Source organism: Sorex fumeus, unplaced genomic scaffold (genome assembly GCF_029834395.1).
Source record: "Sorex fumeus unplaced genomic scaffold, SorFum_2.1 ptg000011l, whole genome shotgun sequence".
Classification (NCBI taxonomy): Eukaryota; Metazoa; Chordata; class Mammalia; order Eulipotyphla; family Soricidae; genus Sorex; species Sorex fumeus.
The window spans coordinates 4,919,490-4,939,905 of NW_026606068.1; the positions used below are offsets into that span (position 1 = coordinate 4,919,490).

The following is a 20,416-nucleotide window of genomic DNA, read 5'->3' on the forward strand; positions in this document are numbered from 1 at the left end:
GGCCCCCGCCCGTGGAGGGGGTTTGCCCACGGGGAATAAAAGGCAAGTGTGGAGGCACGTGTCCGGCTGGTCCACAGCTGGGACCTTTTCCCCGGGGTGGGGGCAGCCGGGACACCAAGTCAGTGCCTGACAATCGAGCCCAAGAATAGGACCGAGGTGTGGCCCCCGGGTGAAGAACTTTGCCCCCGAGGCCAGAACAGGCACTGAGTTCTGTGTGACCTGGCGACGGGTGGGAGGCTCGAGGAATCCCCCGTGTTGGCCCAGCACCACGCAGCGTCTGTCCGCCCCTGGGGGAGGATGAAGCACTTGGAGGTTTGAGGATCAGCGTCTTCCGAGCCCCGGGGCCAATAGATGCGTGCTAATGACCTGAGCGTGTAGAGTGAGAGTGAGCGTGGCTGGCCGCAGGGCCGAGTGAGGGAGCTGGAGGGTTGTGCTCCTGCTGACGCCCGCCTGCCTGCCTGCCTGCCCGCCCGCCAGGGGACCCTTCCGTCCCCTCGCCCGACAGCTGGTATCTGGACAACGTCCACGGAGGCGGTTCCCTCCGTAGCTCCGCGAGGTCCGAGCCCACGGGCTGGTCCTGGGCAGACCAGGCTCCGGGCGGCACCATGCGGGTGGGCTTGGGTGCCCGGGCGCCATCACACATGCCAAGTGTGAGCAGAGACCCGGCGAGCCAAGGACGGGGAGAGCGCGGGTCGCTGGGGCACCAGCTGGGGTAGTGACCCGTCCCCCCTCCAACCCACGCAGAGCTCCTGCAGAATGCAGCTGGAGTGGACAACGACGACGACGACGACGATGACGACGACGGGCCTCAGCACTGGCGGCTGGTCACTGGGACGCCGCGGGATTCTGCAAGCGACGGTTTGGTGCCTCGTCAGCCGCCGGCTGCAGATGAGGAGAATTTTCCCAAAAGGAGCATTCAGCGGCCTCTCATTCTCCCTTTTGGCTCTTTCAAATATAAACAAGTGCACGAATGCCTAACGCTGGGGAGATATACAGTAAGTTACAGGCTGGGCCGTCGGCCTGCGTGGGGGCTGCTTAAAGGGACAGGCCGCCCGCCTGGTGCACTGCCCTCTGGCCCTGGGCTCGGGCAAGGCTGATTTTCCTAATAAAACACGTTCCCGCATTATTGCCGCGAGCCCACGGCCGGGCCGCCGCAGAAGAGGGCGCCTGCGTCGCCTCCCGAGCCGGCCACTCGGAAACCGTATCATCTGATGCTCTAAATTTACACTGGCTGGAACTCTGATATCCATGCTTCTCCGCACGGGTCAGCTTTTGATTTAGTTACGTGAAATGAATCATTTTCTTCCTTTCAAAAAAAAAAAGTAAACATTTAAATGATCTCCTTAAATAATAGGATTTCAGAGACCATTATCCCTGCCACCAGCCACGTTGAGCAGAAACTGAGGCCCAGGAGGGTGGCGGGGCTGTGACCCCTGAGGCCTGACCCCTGCCTGGGCACGAAGCTCTGGATGTCAGCAGATTCCAGAAAAGTCCCCAGTCTGCAGAAGAGGTTGAGGAACGAACGAAAATGCCTTCCCCATCCACAGCCAAGAGTCAAGCACCATTGACCAGGGGGCACCCCGCTGTCACATGGGACCCTCGATGCCACCCCGGGTGAGCCCTGGGAGACACCCTCAAACCCCCCAACCACCCCCCACCAGAGCCCAGGAGATGAGAGACAGATAAGAAAACTGCCAGGGCTTCGTGTGCGGTGCTTGTGGGCACGACCAACCTCCCAGGTCCCTGGGCAGAAGCGGCCCGGCCTGGGGGCAAGGTCCTGCCGCCCCCCAGGCCACCACGCACACACGCTGGCAGACCGCGACGCCGGGAACACAAGCCGAGACCTTGCAGACTCCAAAAGGTTAAAAGGAATGAGCAAGCAAGGTGCCGATTGTAAGTGAATTATATTTGGCTCCAGTGCTGGGGCTATATTATAAAAGGCATCTACACGTTGTTTACCATCACCCTGACTAATGCAGACCTTTTTTTTTTTTTTTTTGGTTTGTTTTAAATAATCTCATGCAAATTAGACACACACACTTCCTTCCAGTTGATTGCTATCTGGGAGGAATAATCTAGCAGTGAGGGACCGCGCGCAGGCTGGGCGGTGCAGGGGGGGAGGTCAGGGTCAACGTCCCCTGGCTGGCCGCCCTCCTCCCCCACCCACCAGGGCTGCCGCCGCCGTCGGAAGTACGGGCCGCTCCGGAGCAAGGCGAGGATTCTCTTCCCGGGGTGAGACGGCCACACGGGATCCCGCAGCCTCGCGGTCCTGGCGAGAGCTGGCCGGGAAGGGGACAGGACTAGGGGCGGCCCGAGGCAGGCAGCCCCCCTGCAGTGAGGGCGGCCCCTGGCTGCTGGGCACCCTGCTTCTCTCCTGTCCACTCTGCTCCCATCCCCCCCAGCTCTCCGGCTGCCTGGCCCCCCCAGCCCGGTTCCCCTTAGGAGGCGCCATGACGGGAACTGTACCCAAGTTTCTGTCCAACACTTGGGGTGGGGTGGGGTGGGGTCCCCACCCAGCAGGGCCCGAGGGAAGCCACACCTGACCTGACCCGAAGAGTGTGACTGGGCGGCAGCTGTGCCCGGCGGCCCCAGGTGTGTGTGGGGGGGTCCACACCTCCCCCAGTGCAGCCCCTGGAGACCCACCTTTGTGGCCTTTTTCTAAGAATTTTATGGGGAAAACACAGACAAAAACCCACCCGCACAGAGCCCTTCCCAGGACTAGGGGGCAAACAGGAACAGGACTGCCCAACCGGCCTCTGAGGGCTGGACGGACAAACTGACAGAAGGGCAGTGGGGGTTTTTCAGTACAAGCCGCACCGGGCACCTGTCCGGGCTCTGGCGGCCACTGGCCTTGGCCTCGTTGGGCAGTCTGGGCACCAGCGAAACCGCCGCCACACACACAGGCCTGGCCGCCCCTCCAGCCCACTGGAGCTTAGGAACGGACACGGAGTCTGGGGGACTGGGCTGGCTGGGGTGGCGGCCAAGGGGGGCAGTTCTTGGGCACCCTCTGCTCCCGCCTGCCAGCCCGGTGACTCTCCAGGGTCCGGGCGGGGTCTGTTCTCCCGGGGACCACCGGGTGCGCAGGGAGCAAAGGAAACTGCCAGGCTAGACGTCTTCCCCGAATTAAAAGGAAAAAAAAAGATCAACTCTCCTGGCAAAGGGGAGGGGCAGAGAAAGGCCAAAAGAAGGGAAAGAAAAAAAAAAAAAGAAAAGGAAAGGAAAGTCTTTTTGCTCGAGTGTATTAACATTTCGTGGGGCCCGTGGTCTACAAGAGTCTGGAGCCTCTGAAAGTCGCCGGGTGACCTGCAGACCCCTATTTCCCGGTGCCTTGTATAAAATTGAATTTTTTAAACATAAATTACACGTAATGACGACACTGTAAAAACTAACAGTAATGGAAAGCTGTGCTGTATTTCATTAGCCTGTATTATTCCGTGCCACCTGATCCAGCCGGGCCTTGTTTATGAGTTAGTGTGTTAACAGATGCAATGGAAGCATTTGCTTCGACCTTGCTCTTCTCATTGGGGCATGAAATTACGACGGCAGCACCTTGATATTACAGCCATAAATACAGTAAACTGCAAATTTAAGCCAACGGCTCCTATTGTCTCCGAACATAAAGCTGATCGGTATTTATTTAAAAGGAGAACAAAAAAAAATATTATATATCACCTTGTTTATGGGGTCTCCCCCACCCACCTTCTTGCCCCCCTCCCCGAGGTCCCCCCTCCCCCCCCATGTAATTCACTTGGTTAAAATATTAAGCAAATAAGCCCCACGGCTGTGGCTCTTCGGAGGAAACCGTTCCCAAGCCGGGAAGACCGTTTCTGAGAAAACTCGTTCCGAAGTGCAGTGCCCTGAGCGAGCGGGTTTGTGCAAAAAACTGAGTCCCTGGTGGACGGGCCCCGCCATCCTGGCAGTGACGGTGAACTCGGAGCCCCGAACTGCTTGCTGCCTCTCTCCTCTGAAAACGCCCAAACGAGGGGAGGAGGAAAAGTTGCCAAGGCCCTACCACGGAATGTCACCTCGGTTTCCTCCTGAAAATCATTAGGGAGAAATGGGATTTCCGAAAGCTGCAAAACACTGCCTCCTGCCACCTAAGGAGAGAAAGAAAGATATCCCGCCCGGGAGATAATTCTCCTCTGGGCGCCGGGAGCGGGACCTCTCATTAAAACTTGCACTGGGCCCCTCCGTATCCCAGTGAAGCAGAAAGACAATATATCCTTTAAATACATTGAATGTGCGAGAGGAAAATAAACACAAAGACAAAAGGACACTGGCGATCACCCAGCCACGTCTCGGGGGGGATAAATCACCGAGCAAAGAAGCCGGTGTGAAACGCACTTTCCCTGCAGACTCCCAGCCCGTGTCAGGCACCTGCCGGGCCCGGGCAGGGGCGAGGCGAGAGGCCAGGGCTCTGCCAAGGTCCGCGCGGGGCAGTTCCAAAGGGGGTGGTGAGCTGACAAATGACCCCCCGTGGGGAAGACGGGCCTAAGGAAGTGCCAGTCGGGCTGACGGCAGGCGGGGCCCACGCGTGGCCCGGCTGCCAAAGTTAGCGTTCCTTCCCTTCCTCTCCGTTTCCCTCCCAGGCAGATGCGGGCCCCTGCGACGGAGCCCTGAATGATTTCAGCCACGCCACTGAGCTCGGCTCCTTCCGCTCACGCAGGAAACTTCCCTATAAAATTTACTGAGCTCCTCTGGGGAGTAGTAGGAGCGGTGAACAAGACGAAAGTGTGCGGGGCCCCTCCACGCGGCGCGAATTGAGATCTCGCCCGCCCGTGAAGGCGGGGAGGGCTCCAGCCGGCAGCCGGGAGCTCTATTTTTAGATTCAGAGTCAAGGGCTGTGATTTTTTTTTCCTCCCCCCCACCCCTTTCTTTTAATCCCTCTCTGCTAAATTAAAAACACACACACACACACACACACACAAAAACACAAAAACAGCCAGAGCAGTTTTCTGCGGAGAGCATCCCTGCCAAAGGATTCACACGCGACCGGTGTGTCGTGTGTCGGCTCTCGCATACCGCTGCTGCAGCCGCCGGGTCTGGCCCAGCCTGAAGCAGCCGGAGGGAAGGAGAGATGCAGGCCGAGTGGCAGCTGCAGTGCTCGAGGTCAGGTAAGCCGGGTGGCCCCCGCCTTAGTGACACGCCGGGCTTGCTTCTGGTGGGGGCAGGGGTGCGGAGAAACACGCAAGGCGTCCTCTGGGACAGACAGACAAAACGGCAGCAGCATCGGCCAGCGGGGCTCCCGGCTGCTCTGCGGACCATGCGGGCAGGGGGTGTGACTAATGGCGCAGCGAAGAAGACCCCCGGGCTCCCTAGCAACCTGAGTGTCACCCCCTATGAACTGTGCCCGTGACGGTGGCAAAAAAAAAAAAAATCAAAAATGAAAAAGCAACGGCCCACGGTGGTGAGATGGGCAGGAGAGGAGACGCGGCTCTGGGTCCTGAAACCAGGCGCAGCCTCGAGAACAGACCTGGCCAGTCTCAGCCCTGGAAGCGCCAAATGACGGGGCTCGGACGGACGACACTTGCATCACGCCCTGCGGGAGCAGAGGCCACGAAACAAAGGTATCGGCGCTCGCCAGGTGGGAGCTCGCCTGGCCGGGGTCCTGTTCTTCTTTAATTCGCTCTTCCTTTGCGCTTGCAGATGGAGGGGAGAGGGCATGCCCCGGGCGGGGCCAGGTGCCGCGGGGAAGCTCTCGGGTACAGCCGCTCTCGTGCCCGACGGCCAGCACGCTTGGCACCGGCAACCTCGGGGCACCAGCCGCTCCGAGAGGAGGAAAACTAAGAAGACCTCCCGGAACACGGGGAGCGGGGAGGGGCCACAGGGTCCCCGTGTGAAAACCGTCTCCAAGGTTGCTGTGTTCCAACGTCTCTCCTGGGGGGGGCGGGGGGGGCGGCGTGGACATGCACAGGCCCGAGGGTGGCTGCAGAGGGGGCGAGGACGGACGGGTGCGGGGTGGGCTCCGTCGGAGTCTCCTGCTGAGTCAACAGTCCTAGGAGCAGCCCATGACTCAAAAGCACCTGAAAATCACCCCATTTCCTGAGGGGGAGGGGAAGGCAGGGGAGGGGACAGCAGCAGGACACCCCCAGTTTCCAGTGGCCAGTGTGACCCGCTGTGGCCGGGCCTCGGCAGCAAGATCACGGCGGCTGTTTTCCTTTGACTTTAGAAAACAACAAAGTGCCTAAGAGGTGGGCATCTACTGGGCCGGAGCGAGAGCACGGCGGGGAAGGCATCTGCCTTGCATGCGGCCGACCCAGGTTCGATCCCCGGCATCCCAGAGGGTCCCCTGAGCACCGCCAGGCGTGATTCCTGAGTGCAGAGCCAGGAGTCAGCCCTGAGCACTGCAGGGAGGGACCCACAAAGCCCAAAAGATAAAAATAAAAACCGAGATGGGCTCTTTTCCGCCCTCCCTGCTCGTGCAGACGATCCCCTCGGCTCTGACCTCATACGAGGCTGCTCCTGACACGGCAACAAGACACTCATTCGCTTTGGGAAGTGTTGGGGTGGGGTGCCCCCAACAAGGGCAAGGCATTGTGAGGGAGGGGACAGGCGGGTGGGGGCTCGGTCCCTTTGAGAAAATCCTGGGGCTGGAGAGACAGTACAAGAGTTAAGTGGCTGGAGCGACTGCACAGCGGGGAGGGCGTTTGCCTTGCATGCGGCAGATCCGGGGTTCGATCCCCAGCATCCCATATGGTCCCCTGAGCACTGCCAGGAGTAAGTCCTGAGTGCAGAGCCAGGAGCAACCCCTGTGCATTGCCGGGTGTGACCCAAGAAGAAGAAAAAAAAAAAAAGAGCTAAGGCACTTGCCTTGCACGTGGCCATCCCAGGTTCGATCCTCGGTACCCCAGAGGGTCCCCGGAACACTGCCAGGAGTAAATCCTGAGTGCAGAGCCAGGAGTAACCCCTGAGCATTGCCAGGTGCGGCCCTTGAAACCAAACAAAATCTTCGAGGGAGGTGCGGGGGCCCGGGCCCCGTCCCTGCTCAGCGCCTGGGAGGTGCGCATGGGCGTGCGTCCTGGGTATACGATCAGAACGCTGGCTGGCATCTGACTTACTTCCCAGAGTGTAATTTACCATGCAACTATCATATTCTCAGAAAGTCCCCACATTAACCTGATATTAACACACTGAAACATACAAATTACCTTGTCACCACCTGTTTGTACAGCCCAAATGCATCTGGTATTGGTTGCCACCGCCTGCATTATTAGCTGCTAAATTATTAAAGATAAATAATTAGCATTCAACCAAATCTCTACATTCTTTCAGGGCTTATTCTGCCAGGAACGTGGGAGCGAGGAGGCCTCCTCTCGCCACCTGACTGACGGCGCCTCCCAGAACCCCTCCGCCTTCCCCACAGCGAGCGAAGCAAGGCCCCAGCCCCCTCTCCCCCCAACCCTGGCGTCCCCCCCTCTGCATCCCACACAGGCACACCTCAGAGGGCACAGCCCGGGGCCAGGTCGCCACCATAAAGGGAACCTCACAGCTGAGGGAGACGCGCACGTTCCCCCCCCCCCCGAACACCCAGGAAAGCTGTGCTGACACCAAATCGCTGTCTGTCACCCGTGCGATGGCATTATGTCGGAAAAACACACGCATACGTTATTATTTTTTTTTGGCCATACCCAGCGATGCACAGGGGTTAATCCTGGCTCATGCACTTAGGAATTACTCTTGGTCGTGCTCGGGGGACCATATGGGATGCTGGGAATCGAACCCGGGTCGGCCGCATGCAAGGCAAACACCCTCCCCCACTGTACTACTGCTCCAGCCGCCCCCCCGCCCCCCTCTACCTTAAAGGTAAAAGGTAAAGGCCCTCCCGTTGATCGTCGATTTGCTCGAGCGGGCCCAGTAACGTCTCCATTGGAGACTTTGTTGTTACTGTGTCTGGCATATCGAATACTCTCGGTAGCTTGCCGGGCTCTCCGAGAGGGGCGGAGGAATCGAACTCGGGTTGGCCATGTTGGCCGCTTGTAAGGCGAACGCCCTACCGCCGTGCTATCGCATATTCCTGGGCCTGGGGCATGGCTCAGAGATAGGCATCCGTGCTCGGTCTGCCCAAGTTCCCAGGCTCATAGCCTGGTACCACACGGTCCTCCCAGGACCGGGGACTGACCTCCAAGCACTGACCATCCCCTCTGAGCACGCGCCTTCGGGTGTGGCTTCGGGTGCAGCCTGAAGGACACCAACAGTTCCACTGCTTGGGGGGAAAAAGTAGGATGCCAAGTGAGCATGTGCTTAGGAAAAATGACACCAAGAGACTCGCTCAGAATCGGGGGGCCACAGAGCTTTGTGAAAGGGGGTACGTGTGAGCGGAGGAGAGCAGAAAAGGGCGAGGGTGCCGCGCGTGCCCAGCCCAGGAGGCCCTGGGAAGACAGCGAGGGTCAGTGGAGCATCAGCCACGGAAAACCTGGGAGAGGGCAGAGACAACTGGGGAAGGTTCGTACCTCCCCGTCACCCTAACAAAGCGCCGGGAGGCTTAAAGCAAGTGTCAGCCCAGAGGGGCCCCGACTGCACCTCCGCATCGGTGGCACTTCGTGGGTCTGGACACAACCCACATGGCCACAGGTGGCCACGGACCCCCTGGAAGCACTCTGCCCCTTTACCAGCATGAGGGGGCCAGCGCCTGGGGGTGCGGGCCCCGCCCGGGAGGGTCCCCAGGCCTCGGGATCGGGGAAGCGAGTGTGTGCCCCCCGCCCCGCCCCGTGCAGTCAGCCGAGTGGGCGGAGTTCATACCCCCTCCTCTCAAATGAAAAATGACTTTTTTTCCCCCCTGAGAATAACCAAGGCTGACAGTGGGGGCTGCAGGGAGGCAACGTGAGGAACTTCTGGGAGACAATTTGACACGCTCTCGTGCGGATCTGAAAACGCACCTACCCTCTGACTCCCTAATTGCACCTCTAAGAAGCGATAAAGCGACGCCACCGCCCCAGACGCAGGAACCAAAAAGGTCCCCCGCCCCCATTTCTCTGCAGCCCAAACCGTGGCCGGCTCAGGGTCCCGAGAGGAAGGAGCAGGCAGGCCGCGTGCCGGCGTCCACGCCACACCCGCCCGACCCCCCCGCACTGCCTGCGTGTCACCCTCGCCAAGCACACGTCAAACAGGAACAAAGGGCACAGGAGAGACGCCCAAGGTTCTCACATCAGGGCGCGCGGGGGCAGGGAGGGGTCCCGGAGCAGACGCTGGGTGCCCCCACCACCCACCCCTGCACCCTGGCACCTGGCACAGGTACTGCCCCACCTCGTGGGACCTGGCGCACGGCCAACCGGGCTGTCTGGGGCCCAAGCAGAGCTCCGTCCTGGGCAGGTGGACAGGCTGCCGAGCTCCTGTCTCGAGGGGTGACGACACCTCCCAGGCCGCGACCCCCACGCCCCCCCGAGCCTCCTACACCACTGCCACCTGCCTCCCCAAGCAGGAGCACTCTGAGGCGAGGCTCTCAGGCCTCTGTTCTCCACTAGACGTGTGTGTGTGCGCGTGCGCGTGTTATGTGCACACGTGTGTGCATGCATGTGCGTGCGTGCATGTGCATGTGCATGCGTTGTGTGTGTGCGCGCGTGCGTGTGTCCCCCGCAGAAGCAGCCTGGCACATGGGTTTCTTTCTGCTCCAGTCAACGAGAGGGAGGCCTGGCGGGGCACGGGTCCCGACCATCCTGGGCCTGGTGGCAGCTGCAGAGGGGCCGCAGGGAAGGGCAGGGGCAGCGGCTTTCTCTGGACGCTGGAGGTGGAGGGGCCAGGCTCAGCTGCACCAGGCAGGCAGGGCCCTGAGCGGGTCCCTGCAGAGTACCTGGCGCGACTCCTCCCGCCTCCCCAACAGTGCGGGGCCCGTTATCTGGGGGACACCAGACCCCGCCACCCGTTACCACAGAGCGCCAACGCCCTCATCCGCAAGTCCACAGTCTTGTGTTCTGCAAGACTCGGGGAGGGCAGGTGCTCTGGGCATGGGGGCCACACACCGGTCACTGCAAAGGGCAGCGAGGGGCTGCCTCTGGGGGCAGCCACCGCTGGGGCTGGACACTGAACCCCAACTCCCGCGTGCGAACGGAAAGGGGCAGCTCTGAGCCTCATCCATGAGAAACCTCCACGCAGAGTGTGGCCTTCGTCACTCTCAGGGTGGGAAACGATCTCGTTGGACATGCAGGGGCTCACTGGGGGCGATGGACCCAAATGAGAAGACGCCTTTGGGGAAGACGCCCATCCAGCCCTGCCCAGCGCGTGAGCTGCCCCCGTGGCTCTCTCACAGCCCCGGCTGGCCGCTTGATGGGAAAATCACCCGTGTGGGGCAGACACACGCGGGGGCCCTTCAAAGCTCGGAGTTCCGTCCCCGCACTGCAGAACTCCTCCGAGCACCACCAGACGAGGTCCTGGAGACCCCCACAATGCCCGGTCCGCCCCTGCAGGCAGGGCAGGGCCAGATGTGGTCATCCCCCACTGACCCTTGCCCCCCAGCACCTAGGGGTGACTCCAATTAATGAAGGCTCTTGTGCTCAGAGCCATGGGGATCCCCCCACCCCCATGCCAGCTGGCCTCACTCCACCTGCTGCCGGGGACTCGGTCGTGGGTCGGGGCTGAATTGATGTCTGTGTCCAGCTGTGGACACACGGGGCTGAGGGCTCACAGCAACCTTGTGTGTGTCCTTGCAGGGCCACACTCCCAGCCGGAGCACACAGTCACCACTGTCCCGACGGTCACGTGACCCAGCTGGGGTGGGGGTGGGGCGCGGTGGGCGGGCACAGGGACCTGCTGCCAGGGGCTCGCCTGAGCTGCTCCGGTGGGTGTGGAGTGACTTCTCATTCTTTCTGATCTCAATTTGCATTTCTCAGATGACTAATGAGGCTGAACACCTTTTTGCGTGTTTTCTGCCTGTACTGGGTGAGCGTCTCGCAGACGAGTCTGCTAGAGTCTCCGTGGTAGATCAGCCAGCAGTGCTGGTGGGATCGGGACCCTTCTGTCCAAACTGCGCAGCCTGGGAAAGGGGCCCTAAACGTCCCTGGGGCTGATCTGCCAGGCGGCGCAGCGCTGTCAGGACACATACTTAGAAATGGCAAAATCCTGGGGCTGGAGCGATAGCACAGCGGGTAGGGCGTTTGCCTTGCATGCAGCCAGCATGGCCGACACAGGTTCGATTCCCAGCATCCCCTATGGTCCCCTGAGCACCACCGGGAGCAATTCCTGAGTGCATGAGCCAGGAGGAACCCCTGAGCATCGCCGGGTGTGACCCAAAAAGCAAAAAAAAAAAAAAAAAAAAAAAAGAAATGGCAACATCCTGCGGTGTTTTGCCTTCTTACTCCCCGTCGGAGCCTGTCTTGTCTGGGTGGGGGCTGATGCCTCCACTCTGCCTCGCGCCGGCAGTCCTGTGTCTTGATGCTGTGTGTGGAGCGAAGTCCCCTGGATCGCCCGGGAACTGGGTTGTTGTTGTCGTCTTGTTTGGGGGGGAGGGGACACCCAGCCCTGCTCAGGGCATACTCCCACCTCTGTGCTCAGGATAACATCTGCTGGGGCTCAGGGTGGGAGTGGGGGCTCTATATGGTGCCAGGGATCGAACTGAGTTGGCTGCGTGCAGGACAACCCCCCCTGCCCCAGGGCTCCAGCCTCAGAGGGCTGCTGCTGACTGGGACTCAGGACCCGGAGTGGGATAACTGCTTCAGATGGTTCATGCAAATACTGACGTTTGGGGCTTCGCATCTTTCACCTGGTTTCCTTTCAGTTTGTGTGTGTGTGTGTGTGTGTGAGAGAGAGAGAGAGAGAGAGAGAGAGAGAGAGAGAGAGAGAGAGAGAGAGAGTCTCTCCCCTATAATTCTTTTTGTTTTGTTTTGGGAAATGTTTAGGGCTGACTCCTGGCTCTGCATTCAAACATCACCCCTGGGGGGACTCTGGGGACCGTATGGGGTGCCAGGGATTGGACCAGGTTGGCCACGTGCAAGGCAGGTGCCCTCCTGGCAGCTCAATGCAAGAACTCCAGGACACAGTGCTCCCAGGTCCTGGTCCTTGTAGCATTGGGGTACTGGGCCACCCTGGCAGTGCTGGAGGTCTCCAGGGCTGGACCCAACAATACCTGGGGGGACCATGCGAAGTTGGGATCAGACTAGGGTCTGCCACATGCAAGACAAGTGTCTTATGCATCAAAAAGAACAAGAACAACCAGTGCTGGTGCAGATGTGGGGGGGAAGGGACTCGGATTCACTGTTGGTGGGAATGCAGACTGGCCCAGCCTTTTTGGAAAACAATATGGACATTCCTCAAAATACTAGAAACTGAGCTTCCACACGACTCAGCAATACCGGTCCTGGGAATATACCCTGGGGGCCCAAAAACACACAGCAGAAAAGCCATCTGCACTCCTCCGCTCACTGCAGCACTATTCACAAAGGCCAGAATCTGGAAACAACTGGAGTGCCTGAGAACGGATGAGTGGATAAAGAAACTATGACATCTACACAATGGAATACTACGCAGCTGCCAGGAAAAACGAAGTCACGAAATTTGCTTATAAATGGATGGACATGGAGAGTATCATGCTGAGTGAAATGAATCAGGGGAGAGACAGACACAGAATGATCACACTCATTTGTGGGATATAAAAAACACGGCATGAGACTAACACCCAAGGACAGCAGAAACAAGGGCCAGGAGGACCGGTCCATGGTTGGAAGCTGGCCACAAGGGCACGGGGACGGCAGTCAGGACAGACAAGGGACCACCAGGACAATGACGGTTGGAAACGGTCACTCTGGACAAGAACTGAGTGCTGAAAGGAGGTCAAGGGATAGACACGATGACCCTTCAGCACCTGTATCGCAAACCATAATGACCAAAAGGAAAGAGAGACAGAGAGGGAGGAAGGGAGGGAGGGAGGGGGGGAGGAAGGGATAGAGAGAGAGGGAGGGAGAGAGGGGAGCGAAGGAGAGAGAGACAGAGAGAGAGAGGGAGGGAGGGAGGGAGGGAGAGAGAGAGAGACAGAAGAAAAGTGTCTGCCACAGAGGCAGGCAGGGAGTGGTGGAGGGAATCCTACACTGACAAGGGAAAGGAAGGATGTTGAAACATTGTATAACTGACACCCAACATGAGCAACTTTGTAACTGTGTATCTCAGGGTGATTCAGTAAAAGAAGGAAGGCAATTGCCGGTAATCTCTGTATTATCTCTCTGCGCCATCCCCGTTTGATCAGTTTAATGTTCTCCTTTCTCTCCCCCTCCCGGGCTCTATTAGCTGCAGTCACAGGAGATCGACTCCACTTCCCGGGCTGAAGGATCTCTCTCCTTCCCTAGGTTCTAGCTGGGAGAGGAACCCAGCTATTTCTCCTCAAACACCCACCTTCTCCTGTTAGCCTGGAGGATCGTCAGCAACAAGGGTCTCTGTGGCATTTGCCTCCTGGGGGATCCCCGGGCTGGAAGAGCAAAGGGTCCAACACTGCAGTGCTCAGAAACCAGTGCTCATGGATTGACTGCTCCCCGCACTTACTACAGCTGCCTGCAGGTGAGACACTTCACTGTGCCCATGATCACATGCCACAGCCCTACCCAGGTCACTGCTGGGAGCACCCACATGTCAGCTCAGCCCCCTCCCCCTGCCCACCCACATTCCCGCTTTCACCAAAAGCACCTCGCTGGGTCCAATCTGTCTGTCTGGGGCAGCGCAGGCCAACGGGGCCTCTCAGGAGGCCTGTCTGGAAGATCTGCCTCTGGTTAAAGAAGTGTAATCTTGGGGCCAGAGAAACAGTGCAGCAAGGGGGGCGCTTGCCTTGCACGCAGCTGACCCGGTTCAATCCCGGCATCCCAGATGGTCCCCCGAGCACCGCCAGGAGTCATTCCTGAGCACAGAGCCAGGAGGAAGCCCAGAGTGCTGCCAAAAACCAAAGAAAAAAGCAAACAAGAGAATAATAATGAAGAAGTCTAATAGCCACTGTGGGACTGTTTTAGATTTCAAGGAAAAGGGACAAGAACCCCAGAAAGTCTCTCCTGGCTCTGCTATTTGGGTTCAAGTGGGCTAGTGGTCACTGCGGCCACTCTGTCCCAGCCACCCTCTCCCCAACCCCCACCGTCCCCTGAAACACTTTGGGGTTCGTTTCCAGATTTGGGGAGAGAAGAGGAGGACGATGGCCTGCCTCCCACTTTATCTGTAGCCCAGATGGCCCCCACCTGCCCCCTGAGGCCCTGTCCAGGTCATCGCTGGGTCCCTTGAGCTGCCCACTGCCTCTGCCCTCACTGTCACCGCCTGGCTCCGCCATTGGTTCCTAGAAACCACCAGACCAGACCCCCCTCCTCTCCAGGTCTCACAGGTGCCACCTCCTCCTGGAAGCCTTCCTTCCCCATAAATCTGCCCACCGGCTTCTTTATTCCCTCGTGTTTGCTCAGACGTGACCTCGCTGGGGCCTCTCGGAACAGTCCCATGACAGTCGCAGCCTTCCTGGAACTCCCGCTGCTTAGCGCTGGGGCCCTTCGAGGGACCCCAGGACACGGGACGGCGGGAGGCAGGTTCCAGAAGCGCCCAGCAGGCCGGGCCCGGGTGGCTGACGACAGCCAGGCTGCAGCTCCACCCGGCACCACGAGAAAAACCAGAACCACTGAAAAAGCTCCAAATGGAGAAAAAGAACAGAGGCAAACGGATGAAAGAGCTATTGCTCGGATCGGGGCCAGCTGAAGCAAAAAATGCACACACGCACGCACGCACACACACACTGAGAGAGAGAGGGAGGGAGAGAGAGAGAGAGAGGGAGGGAGGGAGGGAGGGAGGGAGAAAATATATATACACAGAGTAAATACACACAAAGAGAAAATACACATATACAGAGAAAAATACACATACATATAACATATGGAGAAAATGCAGACACAGAGAAAACACACACAACACAGAAAATACACAAACAGTAAATATACAGACACAGAAAAAATGCACACATAGGTACACAGAGAAAACACACACACATATACACATGGACAAAATACAGACACACACGTACACATAGAAAACACACACACACACACACACACACACACACACACACAGACTCATATTCCCTTTGCTCTGCCCGACATCCTACCCCCTCCAGCTCCCAGCCAGCCCCCTCCCGAGCTCTCCCAAAGCTCCCCAGACAGGGTCCTGAGGTCACACCTTCGGGTCCTCCCCACCACCAACATGCTTCCTTGGCTCATGCCGACCAGAAGCTCACTGCTGATGAGGTGAGGCGCCACAGACGGCCTCTCGCTGCCACCCATGACCGGGGGGCGGGGGGCACCCTCTGTGTCCTGCATGGTTTTCTCTATGGGCTGGACTTCTGCTGCCTGCCCCGTGCCTCGCTGGTCCCCAGGGGGGAAGCCCCCACCACTCCCGAGCTGGCTCCAGCGAGCTCGGCTCTGTGTGTGAGTGACCGTGAGTCAAGGCCTGGGACTCTGCCCACTGCGGCTCTCCCGCACCCGGCAGGAGGCCCGGCGGGAACCTCACTGACGGCCTCTGTCTCTCTTTTCAGAAACGCGTTATTCTCATTGCTGCTGTCACTTTCAACGTTTCACATTCCTGAAATACTACCCCACGCAATAAGGCAGGACCTAAGGCCGGCACATCTAAAACCGGAATGATCACCAAAGAACCGTCAGTAGAGCGTGCAATTATGTCTAGAAGAACTGAAAGAATCACAAGCGATTCTAGAGCCTATTCTAGATTCTAGAACTAGAATTCCAGAGTCTAGTTCTAGAGAACTAGACTGGGCTATTCAGTAATTTTTTCCCCCTTAAATCAGGGGCCAGTATGTGGTCCAATGATAAAGCAAGTTTGCACACATAAAACCTGGGTTCGATTTCAAGCACTGCCATTCAGAAAAGGAAAAAAAACAGGAGCAACCCTATGCACCAGTAATACTTAAGAAATAAAGTGAAGGAATTTTACTCCATGGCTTGGAGGCCAGCCACACATACTAGGGGAAAAGGGAGCTCAGATAGAGAAGGGAGCACCAAATAAAGGTGTTGGGAGGATCCTCCCAGGATGGGAGAAGCATGCGGAAAGTAGACTATAGACCAAACATGATTGTCACCCATTGCCTCTTTTGCAAACCACAACACCCAATAAGAGAGAGAGAACAAAAGGGAATACCCTGACACAGAGGCAGGGTGGGATGGGGGGTGGGAGGGATACTGGGATCCGTGGTGGTGGGAAATGGGCACTGGTGGAGGGATGGGTATTTGATCATTGTATAATTGAAACCCAAGCACAAAAATGTGTAAGTCTGCAACTGTACCTCATGATGTCTCACGATTAAAAATTTTTAATTAAAAAAAATAAATATAATCAAAGAAGAATAAAAAAATAAAATTAAATTAAAAAAAGAAATAAAGTGAAGAGGGGGGCCCAAGAGATAGTCTAGTAGGTAGAGCATTTGCGTTGCCTACATCCAACCCAGGTTCGATCCCCAGTACCCCACAGGGTCCCCCAAGCCCCGCCAGGCGTGATTCCTGAGTGCAGAGCCAGGAGCAACCCCTGAGCACCGCCGAATGTGGCCCAAACTGTTCCCCTCAAAAGAGCGAAGAAATTCCTTTCAAGTAGCCAACAGAAATATAAAATTGCTATTAATAATCTTAAAGTATGTTAGCTATAAAGAAGCTCTTGCAGAGAGAAATTAAAAGGCTACTGAAATAAATGGAAGCCCTTCATGTTAATTTGGAAGGTCTGGCGCAATTCCAATGGATCGCATTTTTAAAACTAGTTCCTCAAGAGATTCTACCAGAGACCCGTCATTGATCTGTCTCCTCGGTGCGAGCCGAGACCCCTTTGCAGACCGAGAACCTTCACAGGAAGCCGACTATGATATCGGCGTTTGGTGAGCACTGGTGATAACCATTTTGTTTGGGGGCCACGCACAGCAATTCTCAGGGGATGAGGTGCTACCTGGGATTGAACCCCCGGCCTCTGGCATGCAAAACCTACAATGTCAAGCCACTGGCTGGTTTTTCCAATCCAACAATTCCACTCTTTATAGGGACCACGCGTGGCTCCGTACACACAGAACCTGCCATTGAGACATCACAGTTGAGACAGTGTGGCACAGGGCCAGGGCGAGAGTCACAGCACGTAAGGTACTTGCCTTGCATGCGGCCAAGCTGGGTTCGGTCCCCAGGCATCCCATATGGTCCCCTGAGCCCCAACAGGAGTGATCCCTAAGTGCAGGGTCAGGAGTTAGACCTGAGCATCGCCGGGTGTGGTCCCAAAACAAAGACATGGTGGTGGGCATCCGTGAGAACCAATTGGGCCTCCCTGCTTGAAAGGACTCGGCAGAACCTCGAGATTGAAGAGCAGAATCCAGGATGCATGCAGAACAGCGGGGTAAGTCTTCCCCCGTGAGTGGAGTTTGGGGGAAGAGAGCTGTTTGGAGTTGTTTTACTGCGTATCACTTTTATTAAGTTCAGTGCTGAAGAGCTCATTATAAGGACAAGCCATAAAAATGAAAATGAAAGGTGAGGGAATATTCCACTAGTTACTGATTTGCTGCTGGCGGACAGAGCCGTGACCCTCACACTTCCTCGAGTTTCTTTCTCAAATGCAAAAAGGTGATAAAAACTTCCATCTCGGAGGGTCTCGCGAGGAAATCAAATAAAGGCACTTAGTTCACTGTCTGACACGTAATCAGCCCTCAACAAATGTGAGCTTCTGTTGTAACCATGATTATTATTACCGAATAATTATGAAGGAATCTCATAAAAATAATAGGGGAAATATCTGAAGATTGATAGATTTGATTATGTGAAAATAATCACTTTTATATATTAAAAAACAAAACTAACAAAAAAAAAGAGCAAGGAACACCGGGGAAAATGTTTGCAAACATGACAAAGAATTAATATTCTTAATATGTAAAGGGCACTTAAAAATCACTAAGTAAAGCGCTAATATCCCCGTAGAAAATAAAGGATTAAATAAGCGTTTCCGAGAAGAAACAAACAGATGTTAGAAGTTCTACCGGCTCATTAATCAAATAAATGCAAATTAAAGCGACCCGGGGACGCAGTCGTGTTGCTCCCTGGTCTGCCCGTGGCCAGGTGCGCCCCGAGCACACAGGTCAGCCGCTCCTGGCTGGGAGGGTCGCAGGGAACCGCCGTGCCGAGTCTAAGGGATTGACAAAGTGGGATCCCAGGAGCCGATATGTGTGTGTGTGTGGGGGGGGGCAGTGGATGTTCGTGCACCATTTCCCCCTGTGCCCTGTAAAAGGGCGAAATCGGGAAGGAGAAGGGAGCAAGACCCCTGGCCGTTCAGAAAGCAGCCGGCAAGGGCAGGCCACAGGGGGAGGGTTCTAGAGCAACCGGTGGCAGAGGGCCCACATGGGCCGTTTTTTCTTGCAAGACTCCATCCTGAGGATTTTTATTTTACTGCCTTGTGGTGGGTGAAGAGGCAGCTACAGGTTATTTTTCTTTTTTCTTCTGTTTCTGGTTTCAGAGCCACACCCAGCGGCGCTCAGGGCTGACTCCTGGCGCTGAGCTCAGAGATCACTCCTGGCAGGGTTCGGGACCATATGGGGTGCCGAGGATGGAACCCCAGTTAGCCGTGCACAGGGCAAACGCCCTCTCCCCCCGTACTGTCACCCCAGCCCCAACTAAAAGTCCTTTTTTTTTTATAAATGTGCCAAGGGTACTAGAGAGACTGAAGGAACCTTCTTTCGAGTGCACAAACTCTATCCATACACATCAGCAAGTGTTTTAATTGTGCTGGCCACTTACTTCCTACCTGGTTTTCCTTCTGGTCTGCTGATTTATGAAATTCTAAAGGCATGTTAATATTCTCAACTGTGGGGCATTTATATCTTATATTTCTATTATCTTTATTTTACACACTAGGATAGGCTGTTTCTGAACGCATCAAGTTTCCTATTCATTATTTCTTCTGGGAGGGGACAGTGAGGCTGGTGGTGACCGGCTGCCATATTTCTCTTCCAGCCTGGGACCCGGCCTCTGCTTCTCGGGGTTCCCAGGAGGGTCCCAGCCAGCAGGGCAAGCTCCAGGCTGTCTAATAAACAGCATAACACTGGCCTTTGTCTTTTTTTTTTTCCCCGCTTTTGGGTTCCACCCAGTGATGTTCAGGGGTCACTCCTGGCTGTGCTCAAGGGACCATATGGGATGCCGGGGATTGAACCCGGGTCAGCCACGTACAAGGCGCATGCCCTACCGTCTGTGCTATCGCTTCGGCCCCTGGCCTTTGTCTTGATTTTGGTTTTTTTCACCCTCAGGTTTTACTGGTTTGCCTTTTAATAGGTTTCTTTTTTTTTTAAAGGCCATGAATATTCATTGTGTTCAGGACTCTAGGTTTCTGGGCTTTCTCCCTTCTCCCTGGCCTGCTGATGGGCTGGTCCTTCCGTCCCTCTGAGGGCGCCACCATGGGGCTCTGTGACATCTCCTCTTGTCCAAGGATCCTGCTTGTCCAAGGATCTCGGTGCGGCTCAGGGCACTGCCAAGAATCAGGTTCTACTCCTGCTCCCCAAGTGCAGTGCTAAGCCTCCCACCCCCCGCTTATTTTCCATATGCAGTGATGCCCAGCACACAGGCTCAGGAGCGAGCACCCCTGGAGACATCTGGGCCTCCACCGTGGGAGGGGGGCAGGGCCATTCCCCGGCCCACAGGCTGTCCTCCCAGCCCCGCCCCCCTCGAGGGATGCACAGAACTCTCTGGCACGATTCTTTTCCATGCCAGGAGACGCTCGCTGGTTCCCGTCCTGCTGTGCTACTCGTCCCCTCCTCTGGGGCCGCCAACCGGCACCTTCGCCTGGCCCTGCACGCCGCCTCTCCTTCCGTCCTCTGCCTCGTCCTCACGGAGCAGGCGAGGGCATCACATTCTGGAAAGTGCCACTCGGCGGAGCGCGCCCGCCCACCAGCCAGCGTCACAGCTGCCCTCCCTCTGGCCCACACGCCGATGCTGGGTTCTCCGGTCATTGTCTTAAGGGGGGATGGTGACAGCCCTTCCCAGCCTCCCACCCCCACCCTGGTCCTAAATGACGTCACCCCGATGAATTCTGATGTCAGCCACCTCTATGCGCACACGCACCATTTGGGAACGCTCCTTCGTACAGCACGTGTCTTTTGTACGCCTTCGCGATTCGGCTGGTCAGCTTCTGCTCCCTGCTTTGGGAGTTTGTCGTATCGACAAATTACCGACACCTGACCTTCACTGTCATCTTTCCACGAACAGAACATTACTCCCCCTCCGCTCCAGCTTCTTCCTCTATTACGGTGGTAGGTCCCGTGAGCTAAATGAGAGATCTCTGTGGGCCCCAAGGTCATGAAGAGACCCGCCTGTTTGTCTAGAACTTTTGAAGTTACTTTGGCTTCCCCACCAAGGGTGCCGTGAGCTATGGGTCAAGACTCTTGCACCCACTTCTCAGAGCCGTGGCCCACTGTTCAAGTAGATACTCAGGGGCCGGAGCCATAGCACAGCGGGCA

General features: G+C 56.9%; 1 protein-coding gene across 1 annotated transcript in view; it reads right to left on the minus strand.

Annotated features, from left to right (window-relative positions):
- The window catches only part of PEX14 (peroxisomal biogenesis factor 14), a 100,619-nt gene that overhangs the window by 14,920 nt on the left and 65,283 nt on the right, over positions 1-20,416 (minus strand). The gene's annotated exons all lie outside the window — the stretch shown is intronic.